Source organism: Neodiprion virginianus, chromosome 1 (genome assembly GCF_021901495.1).
Source record: "Neodiprion virginianus isolate iyNeoVirg1 chromosome 1, iyNeoVirg1.1, whole genome shotgun sequence".
In the NCBI taxonomy this organism is placed as follows: Eukaryota; Metazoa; Arthropoda; class Insecta; order Hymenoptera; family Diprionidae; genus Neodiprion; species Neodiprion virginianus.
In genome coordinates this window covers 11,558,825-11,579,567 of record NC_060877.1, presented here as the reverse complement: position 1 = coordinate 11,579,567, position 20,743 = coordinate 11,558,825, and the positions used below count along the sequence as shown (strand labels likewise).

The 20,743-nt window shown below is 39.9% G+C and overlaps 1 long non-coding RNA gene across 1 annotated transcript; it reads left to right on the top strand.

Moving 5' to 3' along the window:
- Nucleotides 1–1,070: 1,070 nt before the first annotated feature.
- LOC124301278 (uncharacterized) lies at nt 1,071–10,270 on the top strand. Its single transcript, XR_006907443.1, has 4 exons — nt 1,071–1,590; nt 1,785–1,952; nt 9,691–9,814; nt 10,219–10,270. It is a non-coding gene; the product is annotated as an uncharacterized LOC124301278 (long non-coding RNA).
- The last annotated feature ends 10,473 nt before the right edge of the window (nt 10,271–20,743 follow it).

The following is a 20,743-nucleotide window of genomic DNA, read 5'->3' as shown; positions in this document are numbered from 1 at the left end:
TAGATCTGGGGATTTGAAGCAACTAGTTTCTGGTAACTATTTTAGCGTTTTTCGCTAGCGCTAATCTGCTGCGAGATTCTGCGCCTCAAAGCATATACAGTAATATGCTCCAAGTTCTGCATTGGTACTGTACTGGTGCCACCATCTCTATTGTACAACACTGGTGCAGAATACAGTCGCAAAATGTAGTATTAGGCTGCATTTTCACGTGCAGCAAATAGCTGGATGAGACTCGCTGGCTTGGTAATTGACCAATCAGAGCATGCTGCCTCCAGCTGTTTGCTCCACGTGAAAATCACACATGTGAAGTTGGCGTGAGGTCTTTGACTACTTCAATTTTTTTTTACACTAATTGTTAGAAAAGGTACCAGAGAGAAGAACGTATACATAGATCATAAATAATAATGAATCAGATGTGATAATAATGCAGAGACCAAAAAGTATATACCTATATGCGGTCCATGTACGATGTTAATATATATGATCCATTTACGAATAATACGTAAGGCATACTATAAATTTTATAATTTCCCGTAAGACAAACTAGATTATCTACAATAATATGGCTATAATATGAAAATAGAAGAATTATTCATTTCAAAATGGGATTCTATTCGACACGCGCTCGATGTATTCCATAACATTATTATTCATAATTATTCCAACAACTTTTCATTTGCTCTCTCGATCTTGAATTTTCATAGGCATAGAATCGAAACGCTGTTTTAGCTGGTCGCAAGTGAAGTATCTACGGTGGGTAGAGAAACAGAATTGTTTTTCTAAGAATGTTTGTATGGGAAAAAATGCAGAGTAACTGTGATACATCAGAGATGCGCTGATTTTGCTCGAGATGAAATAGATGCTCCGCATAGGAGACAGTATGTAACGCAGTGTCCTGATTTGAAGATCTGAATAAGTGATTGTCAGCGATTTTTTTGTTTTTTGAAAGGATGATAAAAAATGAAGTTTGTTGAGACTTCGAGTGTATTTTAACGCACATTTGAAAGGTACGAGCAAGAATTTTCAACATCCAACTGTTGAAGAACGGCGGCGTTATTAGCTGACCCGTTAACTGAAGAATATATCTCTAGTCAACGGCTGACCATCGAAAGACCTAGCCGCTTGAGTCTGGAATCGGCAAGAAACATGAAGTGCGTATTTCTAGTCTGAAATGTGGAAACTAAAACAATAATACATCATATCGTATCATCTTACATCATACATCATACATCATACATCATACATTACATCATACATCATCATTCATGGCATCAAAGTTCGGAACTAAAGTTTGGATGTTCGAATGTTCAGAAGGTGACGTCACCCAAATTTTTTTTTCACTTGACGTCATCGATCTGAAATCTGCTAGCCGAACTCCTCAGTCTGGAAACAACCGCGCAGCTGAGCGGACGTAGGAGAATCGTGATCCGCAGATTTCGAGTATCGGGTTCTCTACTTCCTGGATCCTGCCCTCCGGGTCCGCTACCTGGTGGAACTCGACTCCCCGGACAAGCGCCCCGTAGTTTCTGCGTTCAAAGTCCACTACCTGGTGAAACTCGACTTTCAGGACAAGCGCTCCGTGGTTCCGGTGTCAGTTTACAATAAATTATTCCAATTCATTTTTTGCGCAAGCCCAAATTCAGTAGCTGTCAGTGCGCTAATGAAATTTCCATAATCTTTTATAATTTTCTCATAATCTTCTTGGTTGAATGGGTCGATACTAAAATTGTAATAATCCTTACACAATATTTTTGATGTGTTCTAATACCGGAAATATTTATTAGTATTCGAGGTATAACCCGAGGTCGTTAGAGGTCGTCGGAGGTGGTTGGCGGTGGTTGAACTTGGTCGAAGGTGGTTAGGGCTGGTTGCGGGTGATCGAGGTGGACGAGGAGGAGGACAAGAAAGTCGAGGAGAACAACGTGGACTCGGAGGACGAGGATTTGTGCTCGGTGAGTTTGACATTGTTATAATATTTCGTGACAATTGTCATTATATTTTATTTAAAATTTTTTAAACTTGTCCTGTTTACAAAATCTTATTTCAATTCATTTTGCGCGCAAGCACAAATTCGGTAGCTATGAATGCGGTAATAAAATTTATCGTATTGTTAATTCATAAATTAATTATATTAATTCTTGCACAATATTTTTGATGTGTTCTTATACTGATAATATTTATTACTATTCCAGGTATAACCCGAGGTGGTTATCGGTGGTTGCTAAAGGTGGTTGGCGGTGGCTGGAGGTGGTCGGAGGTGGACGAGGAGGACGAGGATTTGTGCTCGGTGAGTTTAACATTGTTATGATATTTAATGACAATTTTTCAAACTTGTCATATTTACGATAAATTATTTCAATTCATTTTTCGCGCAAGCCCAAATTCAGTGGCTATCAATGCGTTAATAGAATTCAAATAATTTTTTATAATTTTCTCATGAACTTCTTGGCACAATGTGGCAATGAAAAAAGTATATTGATCCTTACGCAACATTTTTGATGAGTTCTAATACTTGAAATATTCATCAGTATTCGAGGTATAACCGGCGGTCGTCGGCTGTGGTCGTCGGAGGGTGGTTAACGGTAGTTGCGGGTGATCGAAGTGGACGAGGCGGAGGACGAGGGGGAGGAGGACGAGGATGACGAGGATTTGTGGACTGTGAGTATAACATTTTTATAATATTTAATGGAGTGGGAGTAGGATCAGGAGTAGGAGTAGAAGTAGGAGTGGGATGAGGATCAAGAGTAGGAGTGGAAGTGGGATCGAGAGTGGGAGTAGTTTCAGGAGTAGGATCAGGTGTAGGATCAGGAAAGGGATCAGGTGTCAAATCCAGAGTAGGATCAGAAGTAGGATCAGGAGTAGTACCAGGAGTACCACCAGGAGTAGGATCAGGAGTAGAATCAGAAGTGGGAGAAGGATCAATAGGAGAAGTAGGATCAGGAGTAGGAGTAGAAGTGGGAGTGGGATGAGGATCAAGAGTAGGAGTGGAAGTGGGATCGAGAGTGGGAGTAGTTTCAGGAGTAGGATCAGGTGTGGGATCAGCAAAGGGATCAGGTGTCAAATCCAGAGTAGGATCAGAAGTAGGATCAGGAGTAGTACCAGGAGTACCACCAGGAGTAGGATCAGGAGTAGAATCAGAAGTGGGAGAAGGATCAATAGGAGAAGTAGGATCAGGAGTAGGAGTAGGATCAGGAGTATAAGTAGAAGTAGGAGTGGGATGAGGATCAAGATTAGGAGTGGAAGTGGGATCAGGAGTAAGATCAGGAGTACGATCAGGAGCAGGACCAGGACTAGGATCAGGAGTGGGATCAGGAGTCAAATCAGAAGTAGGATCTGAAGTAGGATCAGAAGTAGGACCATGAGTAGGACCAGGTGTAGGATCAGGAGTAGAAGTAGGCGTTGGATCTGGAGCAGGAATAAGAGTAGGAATAGGATCAGGAATAAGAGTGGAAGTGGGGTCAGAAGTAGGTGTAAAAATAGGAGTAAAAGTGAGAATAGCAGTAAAAGTAGTAGTTGGAATCGGAATGGGAGTAGAAGTAGGAGTAGTAGGAGTTAATGTAAAATCAGGAGTAGGGGTGAAAGCAGTAGGATTAGGAGTAGGAGAATGAGTAAAAGTAAAAGTAGAAGTAGGAATAGAAAAAGTATGAGTTGAAGTAGCAATAGAAGTAGTCGTAGTGGTAGGAGTAGGATCAGGAGTAGGTGTTTCAAAGGAAGTAGAAGTGTGGGTAGTAGTAGGATTAGGAGTTGGAGTGGGAATAGAAGTAGAAGCAGGAGTTGTAGAAGTGGCAGTAGGAGTCCTAATAAAAGTAGGAGAAGAAGTAGGAGTAGAATTAGGAGTAAAAGTAGGAGAAGGAGTAGGATCAGGATCAAGAGTGGGAGTGAGAGTGGGATCAGGAGTAGGGGTAGTCTCAGGAGTAGGATCAGGTGTAGGTCTTGTCTTTCCTGTACTCCGGCTCATCTTCTGATCACGGATATTGCTGTCTGCCTGCAACAATGCCCCGAGGGATATTGAGAGAGTAGGTTTGAAAGGGATCAAAATCGGTCAACTCGTGGAAAGTATTTTTTCGAGTTTTTCATTTACTTTGGGTTAAATCTTTCATAAATTCTCGAACCGGTAAACCTCGTTAGCACGCTCAACTTTAACCTTGCACTTACACTTTCCATAGCGTTAAAATTTTTAATTAAAAATTCATACTATAATGGAATTTCGCGAGATCAGCATAATTGTCATTAAAACACAATACCGAAACTCAGATTTAGAAAACGGGACGTGCATACCATGCGAGGCAAACTGTGCTAGCTGCCAAAATCGTTTGAATCATTGCACTGCGTGCAAACACCACTTAGTCTTGCACGAAAACACGTGCTACGCTGCCTGTCCTAAAAACACGTACGAAACGATGGATTATAACTGCGAAGCCTGTCATGTATCCTGTGAAACTTGCAATGGCACTGGTGAAACTCAGTACATCGGTTGTCGGCCTGGACTTTATTTTTCCGAAGGTAAACTTTCATATGTTCATTTCGTTTCTGTAGTCAAATTATGCACCTCAGTTTTACTTCAACAACTTGTTAGGGTCCCAGTTAGTAGTTGCAGCATCTTTGTAACTATAAGATTAATTTAAGACTTTAATTAATTTAAGCATCTTTGTAACTATAAGAAACCGAGGATTCTGCATCATTAGCTGTAACAGCAGCCACTGCGTTTGCAGTTGCTATTTGCGTTGCATCAATCGCTTTGTTTGCCGCGATATTTGTCGCTCTTCAGGTTAGTCATGATTTTCATCGAATTTAGGCTTCTTGAACTGATCGTAAAATCAGAGAAGCTGTATATGTAAAATTCATTCCATGATTATGTAACGTGAAAATCAAGCACATTTGTAAGCACGAGAAAACCTAATCAGCCCTGCCTATGACACTTAAGACGCAATATTAATTATGCATAATATTAGACTTATACTTGTCTGTTGCATGTACAGGCCATATCTAGGAGAAGAGAGTCGACTCTCGGCTACACAAAATTGGCCGTGCAGGTGGAACCTATGGATAAAAAATATTGTCTCTAATAGTGAATGTAGCTAATACAGCTTTAACCGTATATTGATTATGTTAATGACCTATTGTGACAAGATCGGAATTAGATAAGCTCTCTAAATACTCTTTTCTAGTCTATTAATTTATATCATGTATATGTAAATGTATATTTCTTTAGTTTATACAATCACTGCGCTAGGATTACCCTTGCCACGTTTTATGGTGCGCTTGTGTAATTTGTATATTATTAACCTTACGTTTTACTCTATTTACGACAAGTTGTGAGTGTTTCTGATTTCTTGGCAATCATTTATCTACATGTATGTGTATACATGTATATGTATACTTATGCATGTGTATATACATATATACACATGTTAAAAACTAGATTTTTACAATAAACACAGAGGTTTAAGTATTTTCACATACGGATTTCTGTGTATAGGTATACTTGAACTAAAATATCCTTATCTCTAATACGGAGTTCTTCGTAATTCGCATTTGTTCATGTAACCCAATGTCCTACATACGATGACAAGAATCGAGATCCAACTTAACTGAGTCTCAAAGCCCTGTTGACATAAGAGCAGCTATTTGATAGAAATTATAGTTTATAGTTTACACAGCCCTTTGCATGATATTTCATTATAAATACATATGTTTCAATGTACTTAGGAATAATTTATCAAATATACAGAGGTCATGTGCATATAATAAATGAATTCGACCGCAGTTTGATGTATTCATTAGAGCTTTAACACTAAATTTAAGCTTTGTTACTTCTTTTATTTTATTATGGATAATCCAAAACATTTCCGACTATTCGTGCTGTGGAAGCATGTGGATTAAACCAAATGTAGCAAAAGATTAGAAACAATGTATGTAGAGTACGGGTATTTTTCTAATAATGCAAACACGTGCCGCTAGCTTAGTTTTGACATATCTAGAATACCACGCCTTGCGAATTAGCTTTCCAGACAGAGATGAATGATGAATTTTAAGGACTGCATTATCGTTGTTGAATACTCTATGCCTCATGGGAAAAGAAAATCTGTAACGATAAAATTGATGCACCGGATCATCGTCGACTTTAAATTTTGAAATGTCCTACCATTTCCGAACACCTCCAACCATCCTATTTACCTATATTACTAGATCAGCTATGATATGAAAAGAGAAGAATTATTCATTTCGAAATGGGATTCTATTCGACACACGCACGATTTATTCCATAACATTAATATTCCGATGTATTCCATAACATAAATATTCATAAATATTCCAACAACTTTTCATTTGCTCTCTCGATCTTGGATTTTCGTAGGCATAGAATCGAAACGCTGTTTTAGCTAGTCGCAAGTGAAGTATCTACGTTGGGTGGAGAAGCTGAATAGTTTTTCGAAAAGTGTTCGGATGGAAAAAAATTCAGAGTAACTGTAATACATCACGGATGCGCCAATTTTGATTAAGATGAAATGGATTCTCTGTACATGAGACAGTATTTAACGCAGCGTAGTGATTTAAAGACCTAAGAAGGTGTTGGAAAGAGAAGTAACGAGGCTTCTTAACACTTCGAGTGTATTTTAACACACATTTGAAAGGTACGAGCAAAATTTTTCATCATCCAACTGTCGCAGAACGGCAGCGTTATCAGCTGACCCGTTAACTGAAGGATATATCTTCAGTCAACGGCTAACCATCGAAGGGCCTGGCCGCTTGAGTCTGGAATCGGCAGGAGAGATAAAGTGCGTATTTCTTGTATAAAATGTGAAAACTAAACTCATTATACATCATATCATATCATCATACATCATACATCATACATCGTACATCATTCATCATACATCATACATCATACATCATCATACCTAGTATTACAGTTCGAAACCAAAGTTTGAATTTTCGGATGTTCGGAAAGTGACGTCACCAATCTAAAATCGGCTAGCCGAGTTCCTCAGTCCGGTAACAACCGCGCAGTAGAGCGGACGGATGAGAGTCGCGCTCCGCAAATTTCGAGTACCGGGTTCTCAACCACCTGGATCTCGCGCTTCGGGTCCGCTACGTATTTCGAGTACCGGGTTCTCAACCTCCCGGATCCCGCGCTTCGGGTCCGCTACGCGGTGAAACTCGACTTCCAGGATAAGCGCTCCGTGGTTCCTGGTTCACGTTTACAATGAATTATTTCAATTCGTTTTTCGCGCAACCCCAAATTCAGTAGCTGTCAGTCCGTTAATAAAATTTCTCGACTTCCAAGATAAGCGCTCCGTGGTTCCTGGTTCACGTTTACAATAAATTATTTCAATTCGTTTTTCGCGCAACCCCAAATTCAGTAGCTGTCAGTCCGTTAATAAAATTTCTCGACTTCCAGGATAAGCGCTCCGTGGTTCCTGGTTCACGTTTACAATAAATTATTTCAATTCGTTTTTCGCGCAACCCCAAATTCAGTAGCTGTCAGTCCGTTAATAAAATTTCTCGACTTCCAGGATAAGCGCTCCGTGGTTCCTGGTTCACGTTTACAATAAATTATTTCAATTCGTTTTTCGCGCAACCCCAAATTCATTAGCTGTCAGTCCGTTAATAAAATTTCTCGACTTCCAGGATAAGCGCTCCGTGGTTCCTGGTTCACGTTTACAATAAATTATTTCAATTCGTTTTTCGCGCAACCCCAAATTCAGTAGCTGTCAGTCCGCTAATAAAATTTCTCGACTTCCAGGATAAGCGCTCCGTGGTTCCTGGTTCACGTTTACAATAAATTATTTCAATTCGTTTTTCGCGCAACCCCAAATTCAGTAGCTGTCAGTCCGCTAATAAAATTTCTCGACTTCCAGGATAAGCGCTCCGTGGTTTCTGGTTCACGTTTACAATAAATTATTTCAATTCGTTTTTCGCGCAAGCCGAAATTCAGTAGCTGTCAGTCCGCTAATAAAATTTCTCGACTTCCAGGATAAGCGCTCCGTGGTTTCTGGTTCACGTTTACAATAAATTATTTCAATTCGTTTTTCGCGCAAGCCGAAATTCAGTAGCTGTCAGTCCGCTAATAAAATTTCTCGACTTCCAGGATAAGCGCTCCGTGGTTCCTGGTTCACGTTTACAATAAATTATTTCAATTCGTTTTTCGCGCAACCCCAAATTCAGTAGCTGTCAGTCCGCTAATAAAATTTCTCGACTTCCAGGATAAGCGCTCCGTGGTTCCTGGTTCACGTTTACAATAAATTATTTCAATTCGTTTTTCGCGCAAGCCGAAATTCAGTAGCTGTCAGTCCGCTAATAAAATTTCTCGACTTCCAGGATAAGCGCTCCGTGGTTCCTGGTTCACGTTTACAATAAATTATTTCAATTCGTTTTTCGCGCAACCCCAAATTCAGTAGCTGTCACTGCGCTAATAAAATTTCTCGACTTCCAGGATAAGCGCTCCGTGGTTCCTGGTTCACGTTTACAATAAATTATTTCAATTCGTTTTTCGCGCAACCCCAAATTCAGTAGCTGTCAATGCGCTAATAAAATTTCTCGACTTCCAGGATAAGCGCTCCGTGGTTCCTGGTTCACGTTTACAATAAATTATTTCAATTCGTTTTTCGCGCAACCCCAAATTCAGTAGCTGTCAATGCGCTAATAAAATTTCTCGACTTCCAAGATAAGCGCTCCGTGGTTCCTGGTTCACGTTTACAATAAATTATTTCAATTCGTTTTTCGCGCAACCCCAAATTCAGTAGCTGTCAGTCTGCTAATAAAATTTCTCGACTTCCAGGATAAGCGCTCCGTGGTTCCTGGTTCACGTTTACAACAAATTATTTCAATTCGTTTTTCGCGCAAGCCGAAATTCAGTAGCTGTCAGTCCGCTGATAAAATTTCTCGACTTCCAGGATAAGCGCTCCGTGGTTCCTGGTTCACGTTTACAATAAATTATTTCAATTCGTTTTTCGCGCAACCCCAAATTCAGTAGCTGTCACTGCGCTAATAAAATTTCTCGACTTCCAGGATAAGCGCTCCGTGGTTCCTGGTTCACGTTTACAATAAATTATTTCAATTCGTTTTCCGCGCAACACCAAATTCAGTAGCTGTCAGTCCGCTAATAAAATTTCTCGACTTCCAGGATAAGCGCTCCGTGGTTCCTGGTTCATGTTTACAATAAATTATTCCAATTCGTTTTTCGCGCAAGCCGAAATTCAGTAGCTGTCAGTACGCTAATAAAATTTCTATAACTTTATAATCTTCCTATAATCTTTTCGATAAAATATGTCGATGAAGAAATTATATTAAACCTTACACATTATCTTTGATTTGTTCTCATGCTGAAAATATTTATTAGTATTCGAGGTATAACTCGCGGTGGTTGGCGGTGGTCGTTGGGGGTGGTTAGGGGTGGTTGCGGGTAATCAAGGTGATTCCGGAGGAGGGGACGAGGATTTGTGCTCGGTGAGTTTAACGTTTTTATAATATTCGATGACAATTGTAATTATGTTTCAACTAATCTTTTCCAAACTTGTCATCTTTACAATAAATTATTTCAATTCATTCTTCGCGCAAGCACAAATTCAGTAGCTATAAATGCGCTAGTGAAATTTGTTCTACTATCAATTAATTAAATAATTATATTAATTCTTACACAACATTTCTGATGTGTTCTTATACTGAAAATCTTTATTATTATTGCAGGTATACCCGTGGTGGTTATCGGTGGTTGTTGGAGGTGATTGGCGGTGGTTGAAGGTGTTCGGAGTCGGACGAGGAGGAGGTCGAGGAAGACAAGGAGATGAAGGTGGACGAGGATTTGTGCTCGGTGAGTAAAACACTTTTATAATATTTGATGGCAATTGTAATTATATTCTATCTAAAATATTTCAAACTAGTCATGGTTACATAAAATTATTTCAATTCATTTTTCGCGCAAGCACATATTCAGTAGCTTTGAATAAGCTTATAGAATTTAATATATTATTAATTAATTAATTAATATTCTTATAATATTCAATGGCAATTGTACTTATATTTCATCTGAAATATTACAAACTTATCACGTTTACAATAAATTATTTCAGTACATTTCTCGTGCAAGCACATATTCAGTAGCTATGGATAATCTTATACAATTGATTATATTAATCATTAATTAATTGATTATATTAATCCTTATACAATATTTTTGATGTGTTCTCATACTAAAAATATTTATTACTATTCCAGGTATAACCCGAGGTGGTTGGCGGTGGTTGGAGGTGGTCGGAGGTGGACCAGGAGGAGGACGAGGACCAGGAGGAGGACGAGGTGGACGAGGAGGCGGCGGGGTGGGTCGTGGGAGAGGAGGGGTGGGGAGGGTGTGGGAAGGGGGAGGAAAAGGGAAGGGGCGGGGAGGGAAGGGGCAAGGGAAGGGGAGGGAGGACGGGAAGGGCGAGCGCGAGGGCGGGAGGGAGGGCGGGAGGGCGGGAGGGGGGAGGGAGGGGGGGAGGGAGGGAGGGGGGAAGGGGACGGGGACGGAGACGGGGGGGCGCGTGGTATGCTCTATTAACTTTAATGGGCTCGCACTGATATCCGGCCTCCACTCCTCTCCCTCCCTCCCTCCCTCCCTCCCTCCCGCCCTCCCACCCGCCCTCGCGCCCTCCCTTCCCTTCCTTCCGCCCCTTCCCTTCCCCCTTCCCTCCCCGCCCCTTCCCATCTCCTCCCCCTTCCCTCCCCCTCCCCACCGCTCCTCTCCCACGACCCACCCCGCCGCCTCCTCGTCCACCTCGTCCTCCTCCTGGTCCTCGTCCTCCTCCTGGTCCACCTCCGACCACCTCCAACCACCGCCAACCACTTCGGGTTATACCTGCAATAGTAATAAATATTTTCAGTATGAGAACACATCAAAAATATTGTATGAGGATTAATATAATCAATTAATTAATGATTAATATAATCAATTGTATAAGATTATTCATAGCTACTGAATATGTGCTTGCACGAGAAATGTATTGAAATAATTTATTGTAAACGTGACAAGTTTGTCATATTTCAGATGAAATATACGTACAATTGCCATTAAATATTATAAGAATATTAATTAATTAATTAATAATATAATGAATTGCATAAGCTTATTCAAAGCTACTGAATATGTGCTTGCACGAGAAATGAATTGAAATAATTTATTGTAAACGTGACAAGCTTGTAACATTACAGATGAAATATAATTACAATTGCCGCCAAATATTATAAGAATTGTATTAATTAATTAATAATATAATAAATTGTATAAGCTTATTCATAGCTACTGAATATGTGCTTGCGCGAAAAATGAATTGAAATAATTTTATGTAACCATGACTAGTTTGAAATATTTCAGATAGAATATAATTACAATTGCCATCAAATATTATAAAAGTGTTTTACTCACCGAGCACAAATCCTCGTCCACCTTCATCTCCTTGTCTTCCTCGACCTCCTCCTCGTCCGACTCCGAACACCTTCAACCACCGCCAATCACCTCCAACAACCACCGATAACCACCACGGGTATACCTGCAATAATAATAAAGATTTTTAGTATAAGAACACATCAGAAATGTTGTGTAAGAATTAATATAATTATTTAATTAATTGATAGTAGAACAAATTTCACTAGCGCATTTATAGCTACTGAATTTGTGCTTGCGCGAAGAATGAATTGAAATAATTTATTGTAAAGATGACAAGTTTGGAAAAGATTAGTTGAAACATAATTACAATTGTCATCGAATATTATAAAAACGTTAAACTCACCGAGCACAAATCCTCGTCCCCTCCTCCGGAATCACCTTGATTACCCGCAACCACCCCTAACCACCCCCAACGACCACCGCCAACCACCGCGAGTTATACCTCGAATACTAATAAATATTTTCAGCATGAGAACAAATCAAAGATAATGTGTAAGGTTTAATATAATTTCTTCATCGACATATTTTATCGAAAAGATTATAGGAAGATTATAAAGTTATAGAAATTTTATTAGCGTACTGACAGCTACTGAATTTCGGCTTGCGCGAGAAACGAATTGGAATAATTTATTGTAAACATGAACCAGGAACCACGGAGCGCTTATCCTGGAAGTCGAGAAATTTTATTAGCGGACTGGCAGCTACTGAATTTCGGCTTGCGCGAAAAACGAATTGAAATAATTTATTGTAAACGTGAACCAGGAACCACGGAGCGCTTATCTTGAAAGTCGAGAAATTTTATTAGCGCATTGACAGCTACTGAATTTGGGGTTGCGCGAAAAACGAATTGAAATAATTTATTGTAAACGTGAACCAGGAACCACGGAGCGCTTATCCTGGAAGTCGAGAAATTTTATTAGCGCAGTGACAGCTACTGAATTTGGGGTTGCGCGAAAAACGAATTGAAATAATTTATTGTAAACGTGAACCAGGAACCACGGAGCGCTTATCCTGGAAGTCGAGAAATTTTATTAGCGGACTGACAGCTACTGAATTTGGGGTTGCGCGAAAAACGAATTGAAATAATTTATTGTAAACGTGAACCAGGAACCACGGAGCGCTTATCCTGGAAGTCGAGAAATTTTATTAGCGGACTGACAGCTACTGAATTTGGGGTTGCGCGAAAAACGAATCGAAATAATTTATTGTAAACGTGAACCAGGAACCACGGAGCGCTTATCTTGGAAGTCGAGAAATTTTATTAGCGCAGTGACAGCTACTGAATTTGGGGTTGCGCGAAAAACGAATTGAAATAATTTATTGTAAACGTGAACCAGGAACCACGGAGCGCTTATCCTGGAAGTCGAGAAATTTTATTAGCGGACTGACAGCTACTGAATTTGGGGTTGCGCGAAAAACGAATTGAAATAATTTATTGTAAACGTGAACCAGGAACCACGGAGCGCTTATCCTGGAAGTCGAGAAATTTTATTAGCGGACTGACAGCTACTGAATTTCGGCTTGCGCGAAAAACGAATTGAAATAATTTATTGTAAACGTGAACCAGAAACCACGGAGCGCTTATCCTGGAAGTCGAGAAATTTTATTAGCGGACTGACAGCTACTGAATTTCGGCTTGCGCGAAAAACGAATTGAAATAATTTATTGTAAACGTGAACCAGAAACCACGGAGCGCTTATCCTGGAAGTCGAGAAATTTTATTAACGGACTGACAGCTACTGAATTTGGGGTTGCGCGAAAAACGAATTGAAATAATTCATTGTAAACGTGAACCAGGAACCACGGAGCGCTTATCCTGGAAGTCGAGTTTCACCGCGTAGCGGACCCGAAGCGCGGGATCCGGGAGGTTGAGAACCCGGTACTCGAAATACGTAGCGGACCCGAAGCGCGAGATCCAGGTGGTTGAGAACCCGGTACTCGAAATTTGCGGAGCGCGACTCTCATCCGTCCGCTCTACTGCGCGGTTGTTACCGGACTGAGGAACTCGGCTAGCCGATTTTAGATTGGTGACGTCACTTTCCGAACATCCGAAAATTCAAACTTTGGTTTCGAACTGTAATACTAGGTATGATGATGTATGATGTATGATGTATGATGAATGATGTACGATGTATGATGTATGATGTATGATGATATGATATGATGTATAATGAGTTTAGTTTTCACATTTCATACAAGAAATACGCACTTTATCTCTCCTGCCGATTCCAGACTCAAGCGGCCAGGCCCTTCGATGGTCAGCCGTTGACTGAAGATATATCCTTCAGTTAACGGGTCAGCTGATAACGCTGCCGTTCTGCGACAGTTGGATGATGAAAAATTTTGCTCGTACCTTTCAAATGTGTGTTAAAATACACTCGAAGTGTTAAGAAGCCTCGTTACTTCTCTTTCCAACACCTTCTTAGGTCTTTAAATCACTACGCTGCGTTAAATACTGTCTCATGTACAGAGAATCCATTTCATCTTAATCAAAATTGGCGCATCCGTGATGTATTACAGTTACTCTGAATTTTTTTCCATCCGAACACTTTTCGAAAAACTATTCAGCTTCTCCACCCAACGTAGATACTTCACTTGCGACTAGCTAAAACAGCGTTTCGATTCTATGCCTACGAAAATCCAAGATCGAGAGAGCAAATGAAAAGTTGTTGGAATATTTATGAATATTTATGTTATGGAATACATCGGAATATTAATGTTATGGAATAAATCGTGCGTGTGTCGAATAGAATCCCATTTCGAAATGAATAATTCTTCTCTTTTCATATCATAGCTGATCTAGTAATATAGGTAAATAGGATGGTTGGAGGTGTTCGGAAATGGTAGGACATTTCAAAATTTAAAGTCGACGATGATCCGGTGCATCAATTTTATCGTTACAGATTTTCTTTTCCCATGAGGCATAGAGTATTCAACAACGATAATGCAGTCCTTAAAATTCATCATTCATCTCTGTCTGGAAAGCTAATTCGCAAGGCGTGGTATTCTAGATATGTCAAAACTAAGCTAGCGGCACGTGTTTGCATTATTAGAAAAATACCCGTACTCTACATACATTGTTTCTAATCTTTTGCTACATTTGGTTTAATCCACATGCTTCCACAGCACGAATAGTCGGAAATGTTTTGGATTATCCATAATAAAATAAAAGAAGTAACAAAGCTTAAATTTAGTGTTAAAGCTCTAATGAATACATCAAACTGCGGTCGAATTCATTTATTATTTGCACATGACCTCTGTATATTTGATAAATTATTCCTAAGTACATTGAAACATATGTATTTATAATGAAATATCATGCAAAGGGCTGTGTAAACTATAAACTATAATTTCTATCAAATAGCTGCTCTTATGTCAGCAGGGCTTTGAGACTCAGTTAAGTTGGATCTCGATTCTTGTCATCGTATGTAGAACATTGGGTTACATGAACAAATGCGAATTACGAAGAACTCCGTATTAGAGATAAGGATATTTTAGTTCAAGTATACCTATACACAGAAATCCGTATGTGAAAATACTTAAACCTTTGTGTTTATTGTAAAAATCTAGTTTTAAACATGTGTATATATGTATATACACATGCATAAGTATACATATACATATATACACATACATGTAGATAAATGATTGCCAAGAAATCAGAAACACTCACAACTTGTCGTAAATAGAGTAAAACGTAAGGTTAATAATATACAAATTACACAAGCGCACCATAAAACGTGGCAAGGGTAATCCTAGCGCAGTGATTGTATAAACTAAAGAAATATACATTTACATATACATGATATAAATTAATAGACTAGAAAAGAGTATTTAGAGAGCTTATCTAATTCCGATCTTGTCACAATAGGTCATTAACATAATCAATATACGGTTAAAGCTGTATTAGCTACATTCACTATTAGAGACAATATTTTTTATCCATAGGTTCCACCTGCACGGCCAATTTTGTGTAGCCGAGAGTCGACTCTCTTCTCCTAGATATGGCCTGTACATGCAACAGACAAGTATAAGTCTAATATTATGCATAATTAATATTGCGTCTTAAGTGTCATAGGCAGGGCTGATTAGGTTTTCTCGTGCTTACAAATGTGCTTGATTTTCACGTTACATAATCATGGAATGAATTTTACATACACAGCTTCTCTGATTTTACGATCAGTTCAAGAAGCCTAAATTCGATGAAAATCATGACTAACCTGAAGAGCGACAAATATCGCGGCAAACAAAGCGATTGATGCAACGCAAATAGCAACTGCAAACGCAGTGGCTGCTGTTACAGCTAATGATGCAGAATCCTCGGTTTCTTATAGTTACAAAGATGCTTAAATTAATTAAAGTCTTAAATTAATCTTATAGTTACAAAGATGCTGCAACTACTAACTGGGACCCTAACAAGTTGTTGAAGTAAAACTGAGGTGAATAATTTGACTACAGAAACGAAATGAACATATGAAAGTTTACCTTCGGAAAAATAAAGTCCAGGCCGACAACCGATGTACTGAGTTTCACCAGTGCCATTGCAAGTTTCACAGGATACATGACAGGCTTCGCAGTTATAATCCATCGTTTCGTACGTGTTTTTAGGACAGGCAGCGTAGCACGTGTTTTCGTGCAAGACTAAGTGGTGTTTGCACGCAGTGCAATGATTCAAACGATTTTGGCAGCTAGCACAGTTTGCCTCGCATGGTATGCACGTCCCGTTTTCTAAATCTGAGTTTCGGTATTGTGTTTTAATGACAATTATGCTGATCTCGCGAAATTCCATTATAGTATGAATTTTTAATTAAAAATTTTAACGCTATGGAAAGTGTAAGTGCAAGGTTAAAGTTGAGCGTGCTAACGAGGTTTACCGGTTCGAGAATTTATGAAAGATTTAACCCAAAGTAAATGAAAAACTCGAAAAAATACTTTCCACGAGTTGACCGATTTTGATCCCTTTCAAACCTACTCTCTCAATATCCCTCGGGGCATTGTTGCAGGCAGACAGCAATATCCGTGATCAGAAGATGAGCCGGAGTACAGGAAAGACAAGACCTACACCTGATCCTACTCCTGAGACTACCCCTACTCCTGATCCCACTCTCACTCCCACTCTTGATCCTGATCCTACTCCTTCTCCTACTTTTACTCCTAATTCTACTCCTACTTCTTCTCCTACTTTTATTAGGACTCCTACTGCCACTTCTACAACTCCTGCTTCTACTTCTATTCCCACTCCAACTCCTAATCCTACTACTACCCACACTTCTACTTCCTTTTCTACACCTACTCCTGATCCTACTCCTACCACTACGACTACTTCTATTGCTACTTCAACTCATACTTTTTCTATTCCTACTTCTACTTTTACTTTTACTCATTCTCCCACTCCTAATCCTACTGCTTTCACCCCTACTCCTGATTTTACATTAACTCCTACTACTCCTACTTCTACTCTCATTCCGATTCCAACTACTACTTTTACTGCTATTCTCACGTTGACTCCTATTGTTACACCTACTTCTGACCCCACTTCCACTCTTATTCCTGATCCTATTCCTACTCTTATTCCTGTTCCAGATCCAACGCCTTTTTCTACTCCTGATCCTACACCTGGTCCTACTCATGGTCCTACTTCTGATCCTACTTCAGATCCTACTTCTGATTTGACTCCTGATCCCACTCCTGATCCTAGTCCTGGTCCTGCTCTTGATCGTACTCCTGATCTTACTCCTGATCCCACTTCTACTTCTACTCTTGATCCTGATCCCACTCCTACTCCTGGTCCTACTCCTGATCCCACTTCAGATTCTACTCCTGATCCAACTCTTACTCCTGATCCTACTTCTCTTATTGATCCTTCTCCCACTTCTGATCCTACTCCTGATCCTACTCCTGGTCCTACTCCTGGTACTACTCCTGATCCTACTTCTGATCCTACTCTGGATTTGACACCTGATCCCTTTCCTGATCCTACACCTGATCCTACTCCTGAAACTACTCCTACTCTCGATCCCACTTCCACTCCTAATCTTGATCCTCATCCCACTCCTACTTCTACTTATACTCCTGATCCTACTTCTGATCCTACTCTGGATTTGACACCTGATCCCTTTCCTGATCCTACACCTGATCCTACTCCTGAAACTACTCCCACTCTCGATCCCACTTCCACTCCTACTCTTGATCCTCATCCCACTCCTACTTCTACTCCTACTCCTGATCCTACTCCCACTCCATTAAATATTATAAAAATGTTATATTCACAGTCCACAAATCCTCGTCATCCTCGTCCTCCTCCCCCTCGTCCTCCGCCTCGTCCACTTCGATCACCCGCAACTACCGTTAACCACCCTCCGACGACCACTGCCGACGACCTCCGGTTATACCTCGAATACTGATGAATATTTCAAGTATTAGAACTCATCAAAAATGTTGCGTAAGGATCAATATACTTTTTTCATTGCCACATTGTGCCAAGAAGTTCATGAGAAAATTATAAAAAATTATTTGAATTTTATTAACGCATTGATAGCCACTGAATTTGGGCTTGCGCGAAAAATGAATTGAAATAATTTATCGTAAATATGACAAGTTTGAAAAATTGTCATTAAATATCATAACAATGTTAAACTCACCGAGCACAAATCCTCGTCCTCCTCGTCCACCTCCGACCACCTCCAGCCACCGCCAACCACCTTTAGCAACCACCGATAACCACCTCGGGTTATACCTGGAATAGTAATAAATATTATCAGTATAAGAACACATCAAAAATATTGTGCAAGAATTAATATAATCAATTTATGAATTAACAATACGATAAATTTTATTACCGCATTCATAGCTACCGAATTTGTGCTTGCGCGCAAAATGAATTGAAATAAGATTTTGTAAACAGGACAAGTTTAAAAAATTTTAAATAAAATGTAATGACAATTGTCACGAAATATTATAACAATGTCAAACTCACCGAGCACAAATCCTCGTCCTCCGAGTCCACGTTGTTCTCCTCGACTTTCTTGTCCTCCTCCTCGTCCACCTCGATCACCCGCAACCAGCCCTAACCACCTTCGACCAAGTTCAACCACCGCCAACCACCTCCGACGACCTCTAACGACCTCTAACGACCTCGGGTTATACCTCGAATACTAATAAATATTTCCAGTATTAGAACACATCAAAAATATTGTCTAAGGATTATTACAATTTTAGTATCGACCCATTCAACCAAGAAGATTATGAGAAAATTATAAAAGATTATAGAAATTTCATTAGCGCACTGACAGCTACTGAATTTGGGCTTGCGCAAAAAATGAATTGGAATAATTTATTGTAAACTGACACCGGAACCACGGAGCGCTTGTCCTGAAAGTCGAGTTTCACCAGGTAGTGGACTTTGAACGCAGAAACTACGGGGCGCTTGTCCGGGGAGTCGAGTTCCACCAGGTAGCGGACCCGGAGGGCAGGGACCACGGAACGCTTGACCTGGAAGTCAAGTTTTACCAGGTAGCCTACCTAGACCGCAGAAACCACGGAGCGCCTGTTCTGGAAGTCAAGCTTCACCTAGTAGTGGACCTTCAGCGCAGAAACTACAGAGCTCTTGTCCTGTAAGTCGAGTTTGACCAGTTGCGTACCTGGAGCGCAGGAACCACGGAGCTCTCGTCCCTGAAGTCGAGTTGCATCAAGAAGCGGACCCGGAGGGCAGGATCCAGGAAGTAGAGAACCCGATACTCGAAATCTGCGGATCGCGATTCTCCTACGTCCGCTCTACTGCGCGGTTGTTTCCAGACTGAGGAATTCGGCTAGTTGATTTCAGATTGATGACGTCACCTTCTGGACATCCGAACATCCAAACTTCAGTTCCGAAATTTGACGCCATGAATGATGATGTATGATGTGATGTATGATGTATGATGTATGATGTAAGATGAAATGATATGATGTATAATGATTTTAGTTTTCACATTTCATACAAGAAATACGCACTTTATCTCTCCTGCCGGTTCCAGACTCAAGCGGCCAGGCCCTTCGATGGTCAGCCGTTGACTGAAGATATATCCTTCAGTTAACGGCTCAGCTAATAACGCTGCCGTTCTGCGACAGTTGGATGATGAAAAATTTTGCTCGTACCTTTCAAATGTGTGTTAAAATACACTCGAAGTGTTAAGAAGCCTCGTTCCTTCTCTTCCTATCACCTTCTTAGGTCTTTAAATCACTACGCTGCGTTAAATACTGTCTCATGTACGGAGAATCCATTTCATCTTAATCAAAATTGGCGCATCCGTGATGTATTACAGTTACTCTGAATTTTCTTCTAACGGAACACTTTTCGAAAAACAATTCAGCTTGTCTACCCAACGTAGATACTTTACTTGCGACTAGCTAAAACAGCGTTTGGATTCAATGCCTACGAAAATTCAAGATCGAAACAGCAAATGAAAAGTTGTTGGAAGAATTATGAATAATAATGATATGGAATATATCGAGCACGTGCCGAATAGAATCCCGTATCGAAATGAATAATTTTTCTATTTTTATATTATAGCCTTATTATTGTAGATCATCTAGTTTGTCTCCTGGAAAAATATAAAATCTATCGTATGCATCATGTATTAATCGTCCATTGATAATATATATTAATATCGTACATGGACCGCATAGATTTATATACTTTTTGGTCTCTGCTTTATTATTACATCTGATCTATTATCATTTATGATCTATGTATACATACTTCTCTCGGGTACCTATACTTCAATTATATCACCGTTTTGTTATGAATTTTTAGTGTTAATTTCTTGTACCGCTAGAAAGTCAGTAAGTACACACAGGCTAAGTACTGGCTTGCGCATACCATTGCGAGGACTGTGTTACTCGGAAGGAGAATGCAGCCAGTATTATGTCGAAATTGGCAACTCTCTGATGTTCTCTAATAAGTTCTTAGCTGTATCGTTGGAACATCTCAGGGGGCGCAAGCGCACGACAAATTTCGCTTGTCACACCAAAGCCCATTAGGGCAACCGTCTTTATATTCTTCAGTCAACGGTTTTTCAGTCAACGTATGTAAGTTGCCTAATAATTCGAAATTCGCGGGATCGTTTTCCTGAAATTGGCGAAGCCAATCATACGGTGCACACGCATGGCACACGCGTGTCCCACACTGTTCCTAGGCCCACTGTAACAAGACCGCGATCGGAACGCACCCTGAGAGACTATCAGTGAAGTGTCTGTACAATATACTACGTATACGAATTTCTATCTATATTATATGATATACATTCATTTATATATTATATCTTATAAGTATACATA